The sequence below is a fragment of the Eublepharis macularius genome, chromosome 12 (genome assembly GCF_028583425.1).
Source record: "Eublepharis macularius isolate TG4126 chromosome 12, MPM_Emac_v1.0, whole genome shotgun sequence".
Lineage (NCBI taxonomy): Eukaryota > Metazoa > Chordata > Lepidosauria > Squamata > Eublepharidae > Eublepharis > Eublepharis macularius.
In genome coordinates, this window is record NC_072801.1 from 42,699,635 (window position 1) to 42,714,496 (window position 14,862).

Consider the following 14,862-nt stretch of genomic DNA (forward strand, 5'->3'; position numbering starts at 1 on the left):
GAAACCTTCTGCAGATACTTGCTGAAGAACTTATGAGATGCTTCTATCATTTGGTAATGACAGGAAATATTTCTTATAGCAGGAAGCTAAATATCTGGGATTTGGGCTCATGAAACTCTTGAGTCCTCCCCACTTCTAAACCATTTAAGGTTTTTTTAAGTCTCAGTTTGACTGTTTTCTGTCATAAGTGTATTTTATTGGGGGGAAATTAATGCCACATGACAACCCTTAAAAAGGGAACAATTATTTGACAGTCCCTTGAAGAAGACCACGTGAGCTGCTTTTGGACTTCAGAGACTGTCAGTGGAACACCAAGGCAGTGCGTGAAACAGGGATCAGCATCATATTTAATTACTCTTTAAAGAAATAGTTCCACTAAAAGCAAAACCTCTGTGTGTGCGCTCACGCACATGCAAACATATTTGTAACGCACCAGAAAAGATCTCAGGCAGAACACAGATCAGAGAGCAGGCTTTACTATAATTTAAGATGAAAGGGCTGTCTCAGGAGAGGAGTTTGGGGTGTCCTTAAATGTAGCAGAACAGGAGACAGAAGATCGAACAAATGGGACACAATCCAACTGTTTCAACTTCAGAACCCTCTTGTTCATCACATGCAATTTATTCAGCTAGCTGCCACACTCCGTACATCTTTTTGTCGTGCTCATGCTCTCATAAGAGGAAAACTGCATACCTCATTTACTCCTTTCCCATTGCATCTCAACAACAACTAATTGAAACGGATGTACCTTTAAACTCCACGTCACCTTCCCCATATACAACCAAGTTATCATGTTAGTACCGTGTACATAAATAAGAGGAATGAGCATCTGAGGAACCATGCACATGACCAAACCAGTGCACTGAGAATACATGATGAATGGATCTGTACAGCACTGGGAATACACTGGCTGATTCCGCACACACTGGATAATGCACTTTCAATGCACTTTATCAATCGTTTGAGGTGGATTTTTTGTTCCGCACATGAAAAAAACTGTTCCAAATTATCTATAAAGAGGATTGGAAGTGCTTTATTCAACGTGTGTGGAATCACTCACTAAAACACTTTGCACAATGAATCTATTGCTTCCCCAGCATGCGACTCAGCCCATATGAACTGTGGTGCTGCACATTTTTTACAACACTAAGATAAATGAAAGTTCAGGCACCAGTTCTGTGTGGGGCAAAGCAATCACTGAGACCTTTGGGCTTACTGCCGTACTCTGCAAAGCCCACATTCCAAACTCACCAGTTTGGTTCTAGAAACTGGCCTGGATCTATCCTGTTACACTCAACACTAATTGGACTGAATTGCTAAGCTGATTTCTTCTGTGTGGTTATTTGGTGAAATCTCTGACAATTCAAGACCGTGGATAAACACATTCTGCAAGAACCTTTGTAATGTAGGTTGGGATTGAAGGAAATGGCCAGCAAAAAGGGGGGAGGGCAAGTATGTATTATCAGTGATATGGGAGGACAAACCCTCCCTTTCACTGAGTGTGGAATGTTGCATCAATGACAGGATATTTTCTGTTAGGGACTGGAAGGGCAGACAGGGAGATTTATTTTCTTATTTACAGATTTATTTATATCCTTCCTTTCTCCCCAGTGAGGACCCAGAATGGCTTACAACATCTTTCTCCCCTCCTCTATTTAACCACGCACCAATACTGTGATTATAAAGTTTCTGTTTTCCATACATTGGGAAGACACGTTTTGTGCCTTCCTTGCTTGCAAAAATATCATTGATTTTTAAAAATGTTTTCAGTATTTTAACAACAATACCCACTCATCCCCAATCTCTAAATCGTATTTGCTGACTTTTAAAGTACTCCTTCGCTGGTGCTATTAGCACAGAAGGAAGATGATTTGTCCCCAATGAGATGATGCATAGGAGGAACTTTTTAAGACTTTCTGTGCACCCATGTCTCCCTCCTTGAGGGCCAGAAAGCAGCAGAGGGTGGGGTCCTGATTTTGAATGAAAAAAATGTCCTGAAAAGGGTTAAAAGCCTCCCCACTCTTCCCTCACCCCTGCACTGCTGGTATGATCAAATTCAATGCTCTCCATGTGGTTGAATCTCCATGTGGAAGACGTCTACCTATCACAGGTCTACCACATGAGATATAGTTTGACACTCACATATCAGATACCAACTCCAGGAACCTTGCCTTAGCCATAAACCCTGAAGACAACCTGTACGCCTCAATCCCCTCAATTACACTATGGTGATCATGATGAAGACCCACCTTACAGAACTGTTGTAAGCTTAGTGAGCAAATGCATGCAGAGCTTTTTGAACACATACAATGCAGCAAGGAAACACTAAGTGGTTACTGCTAAATTGTGGTCATTAGTGGGAAGATGGAATCAAGGGACGGCAACAAATGCAAAACTGTAAATGCGTAAATTAGCTTTTCCCTTTTCCCCCTTGGGTTTGCCCTTAAAGCAAACCTTTGAGAACAATATTATGCCCATTTACGGACGAGACAGTGATGTGCCCAAAACCTATCAATGAATCCACAGCAGACACCAGGAGTGAAGTCCAGATCTGATGTCCCAGATTCACATCCAATTCTAAAGATGCAGTCCTAATTAAGAATCGCTTTAATAGAAGTTCACAGCTATAACTGCTCTGTCAAGCAGCAGCATAAGCCCAAACCTGAGAAGTCAGTATCACTGAATTCAATGGGGTTGTCCTCCAGGTAAGTATGTTCGGGTACCGTTCCTTGATTCCAGGTAAGGGTGCTTTGCACTGGCACCTCCGGCTCCCTTGAAGTCAAACAGTGGATCACTGGAGAGGGGCCGTAGCTAAGTTGTTCAGCATCTGTCTTGCATGCAGAAAGTCCCATGTACAAATCCCAGCATGACCAGTTAAAAGGAACAGCTAGTAGATGATGTGAAAGACATCTACCTGAGGTCTAGAGAGCTGCTGCCAATCAGAATAGACAATACTGACCTTGAGGGACTGAGGGTCTGAGCCACCAGAAGACAGCTTCATGCGGTAATCATTCACACAGACATTAACTGAAATCCACACACCTCCACCACACACACAGAATCAATGCTGGCGTGAAGGAGCACAGAAGTCAGTCAGTTAGTAGGTTAAGAGCAAATAGGTTGGCTCACTGAAAGAAAAATTCTCTGCCGATCAAGTAATCAAGGAGACTGATGGACTGCGAAACCCTCCTAAGTAAGAGGGTCTGGGTGTTGCAGAGATTAATATCTGTGCTGGAAAGACATGCGATAAGGGTAGACTGTGCATGGAGTTTGCAAAATGTGGGCCAGCCAATACGCACAGCACCTCCCTGCCCCTCATGATCCACTTCAACAATTGCATGCCACTCTTCACATATCTGGAAGGGAATTCATTAAGCAAGAGCCAGAACATGTGCCAGACAGAACCTGGGCCAGACGGGAGTTAGTGGCTTTTAGAAAGCCACTGACCTCTCTCATTCACAACCACGCACATCAGAGAACTACAGGCCTACCTTCAAGGTCAGTGGGAGGGTTTAGTAAGATAATGGGTGCAGAGGGACACTGAATGCTTGAAATTATAGAAAACACTGAGCATTATTATTACATTCTCTAGTGCTTCCACTATTACAAAATGCTTCTTGAAAATTAGCTTTGGTGCTACATAAAAATAAAACGCACACAGAGAGGCCCTCCATGTGGAAACAAGAGGACAAAAAGAAGAAAGTAAAAGGAAAGCTGCCTAACCAACAGAATGAAACAGGGGTCCACTGGCACTTTAAAGACGACCAAAATTTATCTCAGTGTACGCTTCGGTGAGTCAAAGCATACTTCATCTGACACATGAACACTCCGATTCATCTGATGAAGTGAACTCTGACTCATTTATTTATTAACTTTTTATTTACACCTCACCTTTCTCCCCACAACAAAAGCTTATACTGAAGTATTGGACTCCTGTTCTATTTTGCTGCTACCAACACGGTGACCAATCTGGAGTTTTCATTTAACAAATGGCCTACTTGGATCAAAGTGTTGCGTCACATAGCACATAGCTGCAACTCTATGTCTGCAGCCAGGTGTGTAACCACTACACTATCCTGGCCAATCCTATCTCCTTTGCAAGGGAACATATTATGTGACCATAGTTATACAGCACATGCAAAGGATTTTACAGGCACATTTTTAAAGCTAATATGTGAGGTAACACCGTTGTCCTCAATTACTTGTCTACAAAGGTGGCCAGACCATGGGGTAGCCATATGGTAGATTTTGGACCCCATTAGGGCAGGGATAAAAACAGTTCTGCTCTATGGGGCAGAATCCATGTCTCCAGTAAAATGTACCCCACAGGTCAGAGCTGCCAATCTCCACATGGACAAAGCTGCCTTATATAGAATCAAACCATTGGTCCATCAAGGACAGTATTGTCTACTCTGCTTAGCCCAACTGTCTACCCTGCTCGGCGGCAGCTCTCCAGAGTTTCGCATAAAGTACTTTCACACCATTCACTACTTGATCCTTTTAACTGGTGATGCTAAGGATTGAATCTGGGACCTTTTGCATGCCAAGCAAATGCTCTACCACTGAGCCATACCCCCCCCCATCTTAATGAGTCCCAAAATCTGCTACATGAAGCAGAGACTGGGACACACGAAAGCACAGTAGCTAGAGTGAGCAAATGCAGACAGCATCTAACGATCGCTACCATAGTGCTTGTAAACTGGCCATTAACTGGCAATACCCTCTTGATCAAAGCACCACTGAGATCACTACATTCATCATTCTTGCAATGGGCTGGCCCAGTCCTAAAACTCAACAATAAGCCTCACTTTCAGTTTCTTATCTCTGGTACAGCTCCCTGTGATGCCTCCTCAATGCCTGCTTCTTTGTGCCTCAGGTGTCCTGCAGGAGAGAATGAAACTCCCACAAACTACTGGCCCTAGTTCAAATAACTATGAGAGTTCACTGCCTAGCACACAAGGTTCAGGGCCGTTTTGAGCCAGTGTGGTATAGTGATTAGACTGTCGGAATAGGATCTAGGAGATCCAGGTCTGAATCCCTACTCTGCCATGGAAGCTTGCTGGGTAACCTTGGGCCAATCACTTACTTTCGGCCTCACCAACTGCACTGGGTTGTTGTGTGGAAAAAACGGAAGAGAAGAAAACAATTTAAGGCTTGTTCAGTTCCCATTGGAAGGAAAGGTTGAGTACAAAGGAAGGAAAATAAAATAAAAAATAACCCAGTTTGGTTACTTTGTGAACAGCCGATTGTGGCTCACTAACTGATGAACCTGTAGAGTATCCTCTTTCCTCCAAACACCTGTTTATCACATTCACACTTTACAGTTCTCATCTGAATAGATTACGTATGCAGCAGAGATTAACAATGCAATCCTAAAAGGAGTTACTCCAATCTAAGCCCACTGATTTCAATGGGCGTAGACTGGAGTAACTCCTCTTAGATTGCACTGTAAATCTATATGCTTCTAAAAGTTAAAATGTGAAGAGGGCCACAGATTCTTACAAGATAAATGGTTTTCCCCCCCTAAACGAATTACCCCTTTGCTAGAGATTCTTCTTATTACCCCTCGCACAGCAGACATCTGTGTACTTGGTAGAGATCTTCTTTCACAAGCCTGCATCCACGGAGAGATGGTTCCTATGATCCAGGCGCTGGCCTATTTCTGTAGAGTACCATGACCGACATGGTCATCCTTAGGGCAACCTACCCTACTCACACGGCTTTGTCTGGCCATAGTCAAAGGCTGAGTATGTGCAAGAGAACAGCTGCCAATCCTGTATCTCAGAACTGCCTTGAGGTAAAACAATTCCAACCTCTCTTTTGTAATAAAAAGTAGGATTCCTCCTCAGCCACATGTTCCAGATGTCAAAAGATTAAATCAAATTATCAAGCAGACCTACTTAAAACAATACCCTACTTTAAATCTAATTGTAAAAAGTAAGTTTTGGCTTCTAAGAAGCAAGCCAACCTAATTTTTTTTAATTTTCCTAAATTAAAAAAAAAAGTTTAAAATGCACTTTTTAAAAAACAACAGGTTGTAATTATTTTGGACTGATCTCCTAAACTCTCTCTAATCTATATCTGGATCTGGATCCAAATCCGGTTTTCCTGCATTATAATGAGAAATCTAATTTTGAAATGGAAGAATTGTTTTTTCAGGTGTGTTTTTTTTTGGTTTTACTTGTCCAGGAGATAACTAATTGCATAAGTCCTGTTTTTCCACATAAGAAAGAGATCTTTGCAGAGAACTAAACTTTCAAAACATGGGAATTGTTTCTTTTGATATCCCAATCAAACTAATCCAAGTAAGACAAATCCTGTAAGACATTATAAAAATATATTTGAAAAATTAAGAGTTATTGCAAAATATGGCAACATTTGTCACTCATACCTCACTAACCCAAGTAGGACATCACCAGGGTCCTTTCTAACAGTGCCATCCTAAACAGAGTTGCACCTTTCTAATCCCATGGGTTCAGAATACTCCATTTAGTATTGCCCTGCCAGTTGTCCTTTATAGGAGGGCTATTCTTGATAATCTTTTCCCATGTATTATACATTTAGTTATGCTTATCTATTATGCTTATGTATTATAAATTTAGTTATGCTTATTTTTTTTCTACAATGCCTTGGTCAGGTTTAGAATTTACACATTTTTATAAATTTAAAAAATAATTTTAAAAAATGTTTCAGTTTTGAAATATAACACATCAAGAGGGTTAAAAAAGCTGTGATATTTTACTCAAGTGTCCCAACATTTTCTAACTGCACTGAATTTGTTTTTCTTCTTATTCATAATGTATTCGGTTGAATATACATCCCTTGAGGTCTTATGCATATTTAATCAGCAGTAAGCCCGACTGAGTTTCGTGGGGACGCTCAGGTATACAATAACCCCAATTCTGTTCGCACGACATTTCGAATAACAGACAAGCAAAGTTGATCGATTAAGGGGGAAAGGCATCAGCTTCCATGAGGACCGAGCTAGCAGCCCTGAACAGTGCGGGGATGCAGACATTTTTAAGTACCTTCCAAATATTATTACACTGTCCAAAAAAAAGGGGGGGGGGAAACCGGTGGTTCGTATGAGAGGGAAAAAGTTCACTCCTTGTTGGATCCACCTGTCATCCCGAGCATGCGATGGCCAAACGGCCAAGCTTAGGAACTTGCAGAGAAGAGAGAGAGGAGGGGAGGGCAGGGGAGGGGAGGGCTCGGCTACCTACTGGTTTCGAGTTGCAAAGGGTAGCCGCGATCCTCTGGCGAGTCTGTCCCACATTGGCTTCCCGGGCGAGCGCTGCTGCTCTCGACAGACACAGATCCAAATCCAGACTCCGGGCGGGCGAGGCGATTCCCAGCAAGAACCGCAGAGAAGGGACCGCGTCAGAGGAGGGAAAGCAGGCGGGCAGGTAACTGCAAGCGCCACTCCAGGACTGCCGGGCTGGAGCGCTCGCAGGAGGGAAGGAGCCAGGAGGGAGCCAAGCCCCGCCCCTCCGCCCCACCCACCACTACCTGCCGCCTTTAACCCTTCCGGCGCGGGGCCTCCTGGGGCAGGCGAAGGGGAGACGCGCGCGCTGCGGGTCCGACTGCAATCTATGGCAGAGAGCGCAGATCTTTCCATTGCAGAGACCACGCGAACGGAACGCTCAGGTGACACCTTAAAGACGGTGTCACTATAAAATTGCAGATGCTATCTATAGCATCCCCTCATTTGCAATATGTTATGTATATAGTGCGTATTTTTGCCGTTACAGATACCAAGTACAGAACTGTCCGTTAAGACTATGGCAATATAAAATATATAATTGCAATCGTTCTATCTATCTATTACAAATGTTTGCCATCACAGATGCCAAACAAACAACTGTCTGTTAAGACGGTTACAATATAAAATATATAACTGCAGTATATCTTGTCTTTCTATTTGTCCGTCTTTCTATGAATCTATCACAAATTTTTGCCATCACAGATGCCAGTTAAACAGAACTGGCTGTTAAGACTATTGCAATATAATTATATATATAACGGCAATATAATATCTATCTTACATATTTTGCCATAATAGATGTCAGGAAAACAGAACTGCCAATTAACCGACTATTGCAATATAAAATATATAACTCCAATATAATATCTATCTATATATAGTTGTATATTTTTGCCACAGGAGATGCCGTACAAACAAAACTGTCTAGCAGCTCCTTAAAGACTATTGCAACATAAACTATATAATTGCAATGTAATATACATTGCATATATTCCTATGATTTATGTTGTACATTTTTGCCATTGCAGGTGCTACACAGAGTACTCTCTCACTGCAACTAAAAATCTATTTCAATACCATATATAAAGGCAATAAATATGTATTGTATATTTTTCAGTTGAAATATCTATTGCGTATTTTTGCCATTGCAGTTGCCCCGCACAAACAGAACAGACCTGTGTTACCTTAAATGATTCATAAATTCAAGTCAGACACACAGACAGAAATATTAAGAAGCATTAACCACTTAAGACACTTTTTAGAAAAAGGTATTCTATTTATTATACATGGAGAATAAGCCATATTCTAAATAAACCTCAACATATCCTATATATGTTGCCATATGTTCACCTTGAGCCTCAGTAAGAAAGGTGGACTATAAATAAAGCAATAAAATAAATATTAAAGCCCATCTGATATCCGGCAGCCTTTGTTCTGATTTAGCAAATATTCCCTTTTATTTTAAAATTAGACTCTTGTTATCAAGAATGCAAAGCATCTGATGATATAAATGTTAATTCTTGAATCTCTTGATTGCCTAACTTTACCTGAAAACAATTTCATTGTGGCATAAGCTGCTCTGGACCAGAACAAACTTTGTTAGGTATACAAATGCAAAAAAACAGACATTGAATTTGTTTGCAGCTACAGAAGGCTTTGGCAGCAACCGCCACCTTTTCTCTCTGGAGTTCAGCATGGGAATGAAATATTCACACCGGAGTAGGCATACAATCCATCATCTGTGCTGTAGAATTATAAACTGAGTCCTAATTTATGCATGCAGAAGAATGGGATGGTAACACTGAGGTGGCAGAATGGACTGTGCTATGTAGGGGACTGAATTTTGGAATGTGCCCCTAAGTTAGAAATTCTCTACAAATGAAAAAAAACAGCTCTGGAAGCAAATAGAGGAGATGGATGTTATCCCCCTGCAGTGCTAGTTTTCTGCTTACATGGAACCTTTTTTTATCCCAAGGAGCATTCAAAACTGGAATACTCCTCCCTCCTATCTCCCTTGGTGTCTGCCCCCCATATTCAGCTATATTTATTATTTATTTATTTCATTTATACACAACATTTCTCCCCAGCGGGGACTGAAGCAGCTTACGTCATTCTCCTCTGCTCCATTTTATTGTCACAACAATTCTGTGAGGTAGATTAGGCTGAGAGCATGTGACTTGACCAAGGTTACCCAGTGACCTTCCATGGCAGAGTGGGAATTCAAATCTGGATCTTGCAGACCCTAGTCTGAAACTCTAACCACTATACCACACTGGCTTTTGTGGGGTGGCTGCAGTAGCAAGCAACCAGGCCTGATTGAGCCATGCTGATTACATGGTAACAAGTCACCTGGGGGTTGCTGGCAGGTCTGACCCTGATGAGTCTTCCCTCAAAAGCCCAACCAGCCCTGTAAAGGGCCCTGACCCCCTCCTTCCTTTTCTTGACAGAAACAAAGTCTTGAAGGCAGACAATACTGTTGTGGTTGCCTAGCAAAGGACACTGAGCTCATCCATTTCTTAATGCTATGGGTGCTCCTTTTATCATGTTTTTTAAACCCCCCCCCCAAGATACTTGTTTTTAGATTTCAGATTTTTCTGCAAACTTGGGGCTTTTCTCAGGTCTGTAGAAAAATATGTCTTGTGCGTTCATGGCTCCAGTCTCCAGATTTAAGCATCCACAGATTTAGCCACAATGAGAATTATATATATTGGGGATATTCCTCTGCTGTTCAAACTTAATGGTTGAACACTCAAGAGCTATGAATCAAGTAGTGGATAGAATCAGACCCAAATTACTGCCAGAGGGTCTGAGAATGACATGTTGGAAAATAGATTAAGAACTGGTAGCAAGTTATGGAATGAAATAGACAGGTAGGAACCAGCAAGAGCAGAGAGGCCTCCAAATCTTTCCAGGCACCTTAATGAAGGACAATCCATCTTAGTACTCTTCACTTACAAGTGGTCTTGTGGTGCACAAGTAGCTGGCAAGTGGCTATGTGGTGACTTACCCACATACTCTTGATGGGGTAATCTAAAGCTAACCTGCGCATAGTCTGATGGGAGGGGGGGTCTTCCTGATTTCAAATACGGTGGACAATCTTTCTCCATCCACACAAGCGCTTCTGAGGTTGTGAAGTGTGCGTTCTTTCCCCTCTTTTTGCTAAGGATAGCTGAACCTGTAGTAGAGCACTGTGTGGCCCAAAACCTTTCCTCCCATGATCCAGTTAAAGCACTGTCTCCTTCATGCCTTATTCCTTAGAATAATAATGGGTCTTTCAATTAAAAGAGAGGTTTTGATGGACAAGAAAAAAATAGAAATTTTGTTAAATTTTGGATATAAAATCTCATGGGAGTGTTTTCCAGAAGAGATGCACAGAGGAATCATAAGGATATTGCGTTGGACTTTTTTCAGCTAAATGGCTTGGGTTGATGCATGTACTCCTTTTGTAGAGTGAGATATTTGTTATGTTGTTGACTTTTAATAAACTACATAATTAAATAAAATTGGAAAAGAAATTCTTGTAATGAATTGTGGAACTGGGAAAGACAGTCCGAATTTTAATCACTTGATCAGATTAAGATATTAATCTAATCATTTTACCCTCTGATAGAACTATTTGGGCCCATCCCCAAAGTGCTTCTCATTAGCTTAGATTGCAAGCCCCCTGTGGCAGGGAGCCAGTCTCTTTTTTGTTATAGTATGAATCCATGTTGCACCAAACATAGCGATAGCATCAACACTGTATTTTATTCTTTATGGAAAATGTTGAAATTTTGTAAAATGAACCAAAATAAATGAAAAAGAAGAAATGGATTGTAGGTTAATGAAATATGAGAAATAAATAAGTATACCAATTTAGGCAGTTTCTGTTGAACAAACAGATTAGCTGGTAAAATGAAAAGGATTAGCCAGCAATCAGCATTCCTGAATGACCAAAAAGAAACCCCTCAAGCAAAATAAACAGAATTTTTAAAATCCTGACCCTGTGTTTTAGGTCACAAAAAGGCCAACCTGGAGGCCATCAAGTATATATGGGGGAGGGGGTAATAATTTTAACCTTTCCTCCCATGGCTCAGGCTGACCTCTGCTCTCCAACACAAGAAATAGAGAGCCTATGTCATTTATATGAGCCACTTTAAAAGGCCGAGAATGTTCGGATTGCAAGCCTTCGAGTAACACAGAACATTTTTTCAGGGATAAACAATCAGATTTCTTTGCAGGGAGGAGCAAAAAAGAATAAAGTGAAATGCTTAGCTTAACAAATTTGAGTGCTCTTAAAAACAAAAGAAGCATGGAGATTTACAGTGCCATCCTAAGCACAGTTATATCCTTCCAAGTCCATCAATGTTAGAAGGGTGTAACTCTGTTTAGGATTGCACTCTAAAGTAGAATGCATGATTTGATGTGTGCATCTAATTGGCTTCTTTGTTCTGCTCATGCTGCTTGGTGAAGTCTGGTACGTGGATGGCCTGGCTGTGCTCTGATGGGATGTTTTAATCACTTAACTGCGCATTTATACATTCATTCATTACTATGTATAATTCTTCCTTGCCTAAGCTTTGGAACAGATAATATCTTTGCAATGACATTGTAATATATTACATACCAATAAATCATATTTTAAATCTAGCAGACTGTACTCCAAGGCTGCATTCCTAGGAGCACTTGCTTAGAGATGAGTCCCATTGGACTCATTGGGATCCCCTCCTGTGTAAACATATATCTTTAGAGGAGGGGCTGTGGCTCGGGGTAGAGCATCTGCTCGGCATACAGAAAGTCCCAGGTCCAGTCCTCTCGGCATTGAATTAAAACGATCAGGTAGTAGGTGATGTGAAAGACCGTGACCTGAGACCCTGTAGAGCTGCTGCCAGTCAGGGTAGACAATACTGACCTTGGCTGACCAAGGGTCTGACTCAGCAGAAGGCAGCTTCAGGTGTGTTCCTATGTGACAGTGCTTCACATCTCAGGTCCTTTAAAGGCAGCATAAAAAATCCTGTATTGTATATCTAATGGAAACAAGAGGCGTATTCACAAGCGACTCGAAAAATAACTTGATTATTACCCCTGAAACTTTGTATGGTGTCATTGCTGCTCCAGCAGAGTCACATGATCTCAGCTCATGAGTGAGACTCTTCCCGTTGCAAAGGTCACCAAATTATCCTAGTATGGAATCTATAAACATCTATGGTAATAATAGTCCGCAGCATGCAATTTAGGTAGAATACAGGAAAGCGCAGAAGACTATAAGAGCCCTGCTGGATCAGATGAGTGGTCCATCTAAACCAGCATCTAAGCAAGATACAGAGGCCAAGGCCCTCCCCGCTGATGCTTCCTCCTAGCACTGGTATTCAGAGGTTTGCTGCCTCTGTAGATGGAGGGTCCCTTCATTCACCCTGGCCAGCACCCATCAATGGACCTGTCCTCCATGAATCTGTCTTACTCCCTTTTAAAGCCATCTGTCCTAGTGGCCATCACTACCTTCACTGATGGCAAATTCACAAAATGGAGGTCACCAAAGTCCAGTCTACTACAAATCCTGATTGATGGCTCCCACCCCCATTTCCACTTGGGTGGGGAGATCACTGATAGTAGATCCTCTGCTTCGCAGGCAGAAGGTCCCAGGCTCAAACCTTGGCATCTCCAGCTAAAAGGATCAGGTAGTAAGTGATCCTTTACCTGAAACCAAGGGGAGTCGATGCCAGTAAGAGAGGATAAAACTGACCTTGATAGATTAAGGGCCTGACTCAAGGCAACTTCCTGAAAGTGCATTTCACTGAGAATTGCTCTTGCACTTTCAAGCCTGGCTATAAGGACAAAAAACTTTTTAAAAAATGAGAATTTCACGATGCTGACTTCTGTACCTAATGCCCAGTGCATGATCACTGAATGCATGTTCTGTTGGTCTTTCTGTGTTGCATGTGAAAAAACACCAATTAGTTGCATTGGCAAGAGCACCAAGGTCACCCAGGGATTTTCTATGGCAGTGTGAAGATTTGAACATGGGTCTCACAGATTCTAGTCTGACACATCTAACCACTACAGGATGATGTAGTGGCTGGAGTGTCAGATTAGGACCTGAGATACCCAGATTCAAATCTCCAGACAGCCATGGATGCTTGCCGGGTGACCTTGGGCCAGTCACACACTCACAGCCTACCCCTACTTCACAGGGTTGTTATAAGGGTAAAACAGGAGAGAGGAGAACGATGTAAGGTGCTCTGAGTCCGTTTTGGGGAGTCAGACAGGGTATAAATGAAGTAAATAAATAAAGGATGTGTTTGCTCTCTGTTGATATTTGTTATCTGAAGGGGCCCAACATTCAGTATATTCAGTGACTATCCCTTTTATATCACATTCTGAAAAGATCAAGCTTGCTGAACCTTTTTTGTTCTTTTTGTTCCTTTATTAATTTGAAAAATGTATTCAGTAAAAAGAAAGATGGATACAGAGGTTTACAATTCTATAAACAAATCATGTTATTAAGTTCAATTCACCATCCTAGTCAAAATGACATCAAACTTAACTTTCTATCATGCAACATACAGGGTCGTTTATTTAACTGTACACATTCCTTTAGTTTCTTGCTGAATGTAACCATCCTCAGATCCTTTCAGAATAGCTATCGCAGTGAGTCTTCATGGAAAGGAAATGCAGCTCTCAATAAACCCTTCTCTATGTGCAACTGACAGTCAAGGTGTTACCTAGTGAAAGCTTCATTTCATGGCTCAGGGAGGATTTGAATCCAGATTTCTCCAGCATTATGCTAACACTCTAAGCACTAAACCACAGTGGCCCACAATGGGACAGACAGACAAACAGAAGAGGGGGTATTGGTTGAAGCGGCTTTGCTTAAAGAGCAGATGATTTACCCACACGCCGTTTGATTATTTTATTTATTTTTACTTATACTCCGCTTTTCTGCCAATGGGGCCCAAAGCCGTTTACAACATCATTCTCCCTTCTATTTTATCCTCACAACAATCCTGCGATGGTAGGTTAGGCTGAGAGAAACTCACTGGCGCAAGGTCACCCAGCAAGCTTGATGGTGGGGTGGGGATTCAAATCTCTCAGAACTTATCCTAGCCTAATCCCTTCACCACACTGGCTCTCTTGCTCTGAACACTTGCTGTGTACCTATAACTACAGCATGTTGCTTTGAGTTCTTGCTGTGAAATCCATGAAAGCTTTAATCGAGAATGCCTGCCTTCAGGTTTTTGCCAAGGCCATGGTTCTCCAGGGGACAGGTAGGGGCCTGCCCCCAGTTCAGGATCATCTTCAGGAAGGGAGCCGGCATCAGAGCCTTACTCACAAGGCCTCGCTGGTGCGGAGACCACACAGGTGGAGTAAATAAAGTTAATGCCGTAGAATTACCGTCAGGGCATTTCCTCGCTGAGGAGCGTCTGAAGCACCGTGCTGTGCCTTGAAATTACGGCTAATTATAGAGACCATTTGCATAAATTACAAGGGAAGAGGCAGTTGCCGCCACAATCCTTTCCATGTACTTAGGGAAAGAGTTCCGTTTGTTGGATGGCGACAAACTGGGAGGGGGAGCTGATAAAGCTAGATTCAGGGGGAAGGGGCATTCGAGAGGTGGAGAT

At 42.0% G+C, this 14,862-nt stretch overlaps 2 protein-coding genes across 4 annotated transcripts in view; both read right to left on the bottom strand.

Moving 5' to 3' along the window:
• Window positions 1-7,294, bottom strand: part of SCRN2 (secernin 2) — a 73,700-nt gene extending 66,406 nt beyond the window's left edge. Inside the window, exon 1 of the mRNA XM_054993088.1 lies at window positions 7,220-7,294. The gene's annotated coding sequence lies outside the window, so the exon portion shown is untranslated. The remainder of the gene's footprint in view (window positions 1-7,219) is intronic.
• SP6 (Sp6 transcription factor) overlaps window positions 1-7,313 on the bottom strand; it is a 31,784-nt gene extending 24,471 nt beyond the window's left edge. For 2 of the 3 annotated variants that reach the window (XR_008597967.1, XM_054993090.1), the window contains exon 1: window positions 7,224-7,313. The gene's annotated coding sequence lies outside the window, so the exon portion shown is untranslated. Of the gene's footprint in view, window positions 1-7,219 lie in introns of all 3 variants that reach the window. The other variant, XM_054993091.1, reaches the window with a different exon arrangement.
• Window positions 7,314-14,862: the final 7,549 nt, after the last annotated feature.